We start from the raw sequence: 6,655 nt of genomic DNA on the forward strand, positions 1-6,655 counted from the left end.
TTTCTGGGTACTTTTTACTCGTGAAGCTAAGTGGGGGACAAAATGGAGATTTTTTCAAATCACTGACTCTTCGAGCTTAAGACGAAATGGCCAAATTGCTACATCAACGGACCCCTCTGAGGCCGAGTGAGTCACGTTGCGAGGTGGCTGAGTTGGTTTGATGTGTAACAGAAATGTGGGCTGAGAAAATCAGGCCAGAATGTTCCTCCACGCCTGCCTCCCGTGGCTTTGCTCTGGGGGAAAAAGCAGAAGGTCCCTGTGGTCTTGTCGGTGCATTACTCCACAAGAAAATGTGTGGGATCAGCAGTATTTTTTGTTTCTTGAGAACAGGAAATGCCTCTAAACTGTTAACTACTATTATCTAACTCAATTTGAATACCGGATTAATGCCAGTGGGTCTTTTGGGTCTGAAACTGTGCTCCTGCAATCAACTGAGTTATTCTGGGGGAAGGCACTCATTTTTGTCTTCGGGTTAATTCACCTGTTGAGTGAGGCTCACAATGCCTAAACTTCAGAGAGCTGCCCGCAGGAGTAACTCATCTGAGTGCTTCATAATTCTAGTTCTGACGTCTGCAAATTAACCAGCATTCTAAAGCTGTCATTTGCTGGCAAAGTAGTTTTCTTCGTCTGAGTCTTTGGGTTTCTCTGTTGCGAACCCTGGAGATCTGTCATCTCTATTTAAAAAAAAAAAAAGGATCAAGGTACGTTTAGTGAATAGGAAACTTTGTATAACAGATTTTCCCACACCTTCCTATGGGACACAGTACCTTGCTCATATTTCTATTTTATTTTTTATTTAAAGATTTATTTATGCATACAGTAACTGGGGTAGAGACCAGAGGTGTGGGGGTGAGAGGATTCACCAGACACAGAGTGGGTAACAGAACTGGTGGATTGATTAAAATAGGCTGCTGAGGGGAGCAGTGGGCGAGTCAGGAGAGGTCTGCTGCGCCATGTGGGTTAGCTCCCTGGCAGGGATGGAACTGGTTCTGCAGTGGCTGCAAATAGCTTCATACTGCTGAGTTTAACCACTTGTGCCACCAGGGAGGCACCCATATTTCTATTTTTGCACTGATTTTTCTATTACAATTATATTTAAACCTTGGTAAATTTTTGAAGTTCATTGAAATTAACACCAGTAATATATAAAGGAATTCTCTTTAAAGTATCCCAACAATATAGATAATGATAAAGGCTCCTGAGCCATAACTTTCAAGACAGATGTACCCCCTGTCATTGGTCTGGCAAGACTCTCAGATCTTTTTCTTCACATGCAGTTGCAAAATATTTAAACTTACAGAAATTGATAATTTTAAGCAGAAATTGTTTATATAGTTTGCATTATATCTACTATTGGCAATTTACTAAAAAATTTAATGCCATGAAAAATTTTGTGTTGTTGAATTATATATATATATGTTTTATTCTTTACCACTACATGACAGGCTGTGTTAATATCATAATTTATTTCTATATTGATGACATTTAGGTTATTTTGAATATGCTAAGGTTAAGTCCTTAGTCTAGCCATGTCCTTTGTCCAGTGTTTCAAGATGTAACTGAGAAGTGCAATCTCTGGTACACAGACTAAAAAATGTGATAGCTGTTACTGAATTCCACTTTATATTCTTAGTAGTAATAAATGAAAATATTTGCTTTTCTGCAACTTCAAGACTGAGTGTTACCACATATGGTATTTTTTGCTAATCTGACTGATGAGTGAAAAAGGTAACAGGTCCTAATTTGCATTTTCCTGAATACCTATAAGACTAAGAAGCTTTTGTTCTGTCTTTCATGAATTGCCTATTATATCTTTTGCCCAAACTTGTGTTACAAAGACTATCTACCCATTTTAATTGACTTTTATTTCTCTCTGTCTTGTCTTTTTGTAAGCTGTTAAGTCATTATATAATAAACTTTATCTTATAAAGATTGAATTTTGTGTGTTGCAGTTATTTATTTAATGTCTTCCGTGTATCAGCAGAAGATGGATTTCTTGATAACAAATGTCTTTTTTTTAAGATTTATTTATTTATTTATACAAGCACTGGGGTACAGTCAGAAGCAGGGGAGGGTGAGAGAATTCACCAGAGCCAGAGCGGAGAGCAGAACAGGCAGACTGACAAAATACATTGCTGAGGGGAGCAGTGGGCGGCAGGAGAGGTCTGCATGGCATGTGGGACCCGCGCTTGGCGGCCAGGGATCGAAACGGCGCTTCAGAGGCTGCGGGCAGCTTCGCAAGCCAGCGCTCAACCGTTGCACCACCGGGGAGGCCATCTTGATAACAAATTTCTAATTTATTTCTCAGGTCTTATGCTTAGTATGGTGCATGGCATGTGCAAGTGTTTAAATAATGTTTTTGAATGAATAAATAAATTAAAAAAATCTCAGATTTATGAACATGTCTACCAACATGATATTAACTGATAAAGTGACAGATGAATGATGGCATTGTTAAGTACATTAAGGATTACTGAATCAAAGAATTTTATACTGAAGATTTGTATCTCTGATCTTATTCTACTCAACACTTAATAAAATGAAATGATTTGTGTGAAATTATAGCAGATTTATGTGGGGAAATCTGCAGAATATAAAATGTAAAAGCAAATATAACCATGATTGATTCCGAATAATTTTATCAATTGGAATGCTGGACTGGGGAAAAATTCTCCTTAAGTAAAGATTTCTGGAGCTCCTAAACAATCATGTAACTAACATGATGTCCTTTCAGGGTATATTAAAAAATTCAGTAGATACATCCCTGCTGTCAAGATGCTCATAGAGAAATTCTGAATTTAGATACAAGTCTGTTGCAGAATTTAGGGAGTGCCTGGCTGAGAACAAATCATATAATAAAAGATGTTGTGGTTTATCATGTGCCAGTGATGGATGCAAATAAACTATGCTACTCTAAATATTTGTAGAATTGATATGCCCACAACCCAGAGTAGTAATCCTACTGTTTTTCAAATATGTCAAATGTGTTTCAGCCACAGTGTTGCAGCCATCTTTGGAAAATGCAGTCAGAACAGATGTCCCATAAAAGAGACACTGAAATCTCTTCATGAAAATCCTATTGCTAAGAGCAAAGAGCAATACTCAAGATAAACTCTACTAGGAATCTTGATGTGTAAAACATCCCTCCAGAGAAGGTAGTGTTGAAATTGCTCTCAGATTCTGGGGGCATGGGTTATAGTCTGGATTTTGCCATCATGTAATCCTCTGAAACTTGGCACCTTATTTGATAACTCCAGGCCTTCTAGTTTTCTCATCTGTAAATAAGGAGTTTCAACAAGATGACTCCTAGTTCTAAGCATAAAATTAAATCATACTTAGGCCATATAGTCCAGATTGCTATCTTTTTTTTTTTTTTTTTTTTTTTTTGCATTAACTGAGACGATAAGTGATCTGCACTCTCAAAAACATATAGCTCAAACTATGTTTGGTGGCAAGAGATTGGGGGTGAATCCAGTGACACAATTACACATTTGTAACTGAGATATATTTGAATTTTACTTTGAGGAAGTTTGCAAAGTCTGAGGTTCAGATTTACTGAATATTTTGAAAAATCCAACAAAAGCCCATCAACTGATGTCATGGAGATAATCTGGATGTCAGTGTTTAAATTAGTAATTTGAGTTAGTGTGGATGGTTTCAAATCATATCAGAACTGTTCTTAAAGTAGATGAGCTAGTTAGGTTATGAAATTAGATCCAAAGGATCATTCCTATATGATAAAATTCTCTTATCATTTGTGAAAGAAGAGAGCAGCTGACTTGTATTAATTGCATTTACAGGTTTTTTTTTTTCAGCACTCAATTTATCTCAGGCAGTAAGCAGCATGAGCTTATGCTTTTAAATTAATGCATCACATGAGACTAATGTTTAAATTGGGAAAATCAATTAATAATTAAAATTGGTTCACTCCTTCAATGAAAGGTGGAGAGTATAAGAGCTACCTTTGGCTAAACAAAAATATTTTTTATAGTATGTGTACACTTAAATTTGCGTGTATGTAGTACATATCCGCATATGATACTAATTGAAAGCTCAAATTTAATGGGATTTAAAGAGCAACTGTAAGTGTACAATTCTATTTGGTAAGCAATCTTGTGTAAGGAGATAAAGCACAAAGATTTGTGGGATTAAAGATACAACTCCCTCCAGAGTGTGCAAGTGCATGCACACACATGATATTCACAATTAAGTAATTACCAGAATTAATAGTAATCTTTTGGTTTCCTTTTCTCTTTAGTATGAACCCAATTTTCTCTTGATATTTTTAGTCATGAAGAAAAAAAAAATACCTCCATGTTTACACAACAACTCATCCCTCACTAAAGCACATTATAAGATTGGTCCAGAAATAAAGTTGCAGATCTGTATTCTGTAGTAATTAAAAAAGAAACTTCCTAGATACTAGTAGCATTTCCCTGTAGGTTTAGTCAATTTCCCACAGCAATAGAAGATATAATTATACTGATGTAAATCACAGTGAGATGCCTAGAAGGGATTGGCCTTTCACCTTCTTTAATTCATTGAAAGATCTTATCTTTTTGACAGGTACTGTCAGAGCAAGGAGCTGGGAGGTAGGATATTTTTCTAGTCACTAATTTGCTTGGATGAAAAAAAAAGTATTTGTCGCAAACACTCAAAAGTAGTGAGATAATCCAGGTTTAGCTGAGAATTCTCTAAGTCTTTTTTTCTTCCCCACCTTAATAATTGTCCTGGCGTGCCCAGCTCACTGTATCCTTAAGTCTCTTTCACTCACTATTTCCCCCCCAAAATACTAACTATTCCTTAGGGACTCCTGTTTGCAAAATATTTGTAAAGTAACATGTATATATTTACACATGCACACATGTATTTTGTTTCCGTCCTTAGAATGAATGCTGACTGCCAGCTTTTGTACTTTACATTGTTTGGACAGAAAAATCAACACTGGGAGAAGCCGGAATTCTGGGAATGACTTTCTACCCTCAGCAGGTCTGACTTAACTTTCACAGTTGCTTCCTGGTTTGCTGCTTATTCACGAGACATTTCCTTTTGGACAAAGCCATCTAGGGCATAACACTGGATATCTAGGATCGCGTGAGAGTCCAAGCAGCTCCAATGACAAATGGGAGTTGGTGCTGAGAATCCCAGAAGTAGAAAGATATGTAATGTCAGCCACCCAATTGGAAATGAAAAGATGCTCAAAGTAATGTGGTTTTTCTTACCCTCCCCCACATTCCTTTTATTTTTGTGGCAAAACTTGAAACAAAGCTGGCGTAGAAGTGCTTTCATTCAGTGGGTGGTGGAGGTTCTGACTCAGGCTTTGCAAACATGACGTTTCTTGAATCCCAAGATGAATGCTCCCGCAGTATTCTGGAGAAACAAAGCTGTCTGCTCCATTGCATGGCATCATTCACCCTGGGAATCGTGGCGGAGCTGGGGAGGTGGCGGTGCAGGTGCAGGTCTTCTGAGGCACATGAATGGAATTGCTGGGGTTCAAAGAGGTTTTTGAACTTTAGACCTAGACTATCTTGGTTGCATTTAGCTTCTTTGGACAACAGGTTTAGGTCTGCAACTTTCAAAGCAGAAATTTCCAAAGTTCTCACTATTTTTTTTTGGATTAATTTTAGAAATCAGATTATATTTGTGAGTAATTGAAAAATCCCAGTATTCAATATAAGGCATCGTTAAACAAATTATACTAAGTACATGTGATGGAATAGTATGTAACTATTAAAAATGGTGCAGTAAACTTAAAAAATTTTGCACACTGAAATAAACCATCATTAAAATGAAAAGGTAACCTGCTGAATAGAAGATATTTGCAAATCCTACATTTGACAAGGGGTTAATATTAAAAATATACAAAGAACTGGCACACTTCAACAGCAACAATACAGCAAGAAGAGTGAAAAATGGGCAGAGGAACTGAATAACCATTTTACCAAAAATTATATATACATGGTCAACAGACATATGCAAAGATGTTCATCATCATCTTCCAGGGAAGTGCAAATCAAAAACCACAATGAGATGCTATCTCGTACCTGTGAAAATGACTGTTATATAAAAGGCAAGGGATAGCAAGTGTAGGTGAGGATGTGGAGAAAAGGGAATCCTTGTGTGTTGGTGGTATAGTTGCTGTGGAAAAATAATATTCAGTTTCCTCAAAATATTAAGAATAGAAATACCACATGATTTTACTATCCCATCTCTGAGTATTTGTCCAAAGAATATGAAAACATTAATTTGAAAACATACATGTCAATTTGTTGATGCAGCATTATTTACAATAGTCAACGTATGGAAACAAGCTACATGCCTATTAACAGATGAGTTGATAAAGAAGATGTGGTATATATGCACTCTGTTATAAAAAAAAAAGATTAAATTTTACGTCTTGTAACAACATGGATGGAACTTGAGGGTATTACGCTAAGTGAAGTAAGTCAGAAGGAGAAAGACGAATTACTACACAGTTTCACTTATATGCGGACTATGAAGAAATGAAGCAAACAAACAAAAACAAACTCTTCAATACTAACAACAGATTGGTGGTTACCAGAGAGGAAAGGGAAGGGGGTGGGGTGGGGATATGGAACTAGTGAAGGTGAATGGAAACTAGACTATTTGGTGGTGATCAGGAGGCAGTACATAG

Source organism: Talpa occidentalis, unplaced genomic scaffold (assembly GCF_014898055.3).
Source record: "Talpa occidentalis isolate TD23 unplaced genomic scaffold, MPIMG_talOcc4v2.1 talOcc4.4, whole genome shotgun sequence".
In the NCBI taxonomy this organism is placed as follows: domain Eukaryota; kingdom Metazoa; phylum Chordata; class Mammalia; order Eulipotyphla; family Talpidae; genus Talpa; species Talpa occidentalis.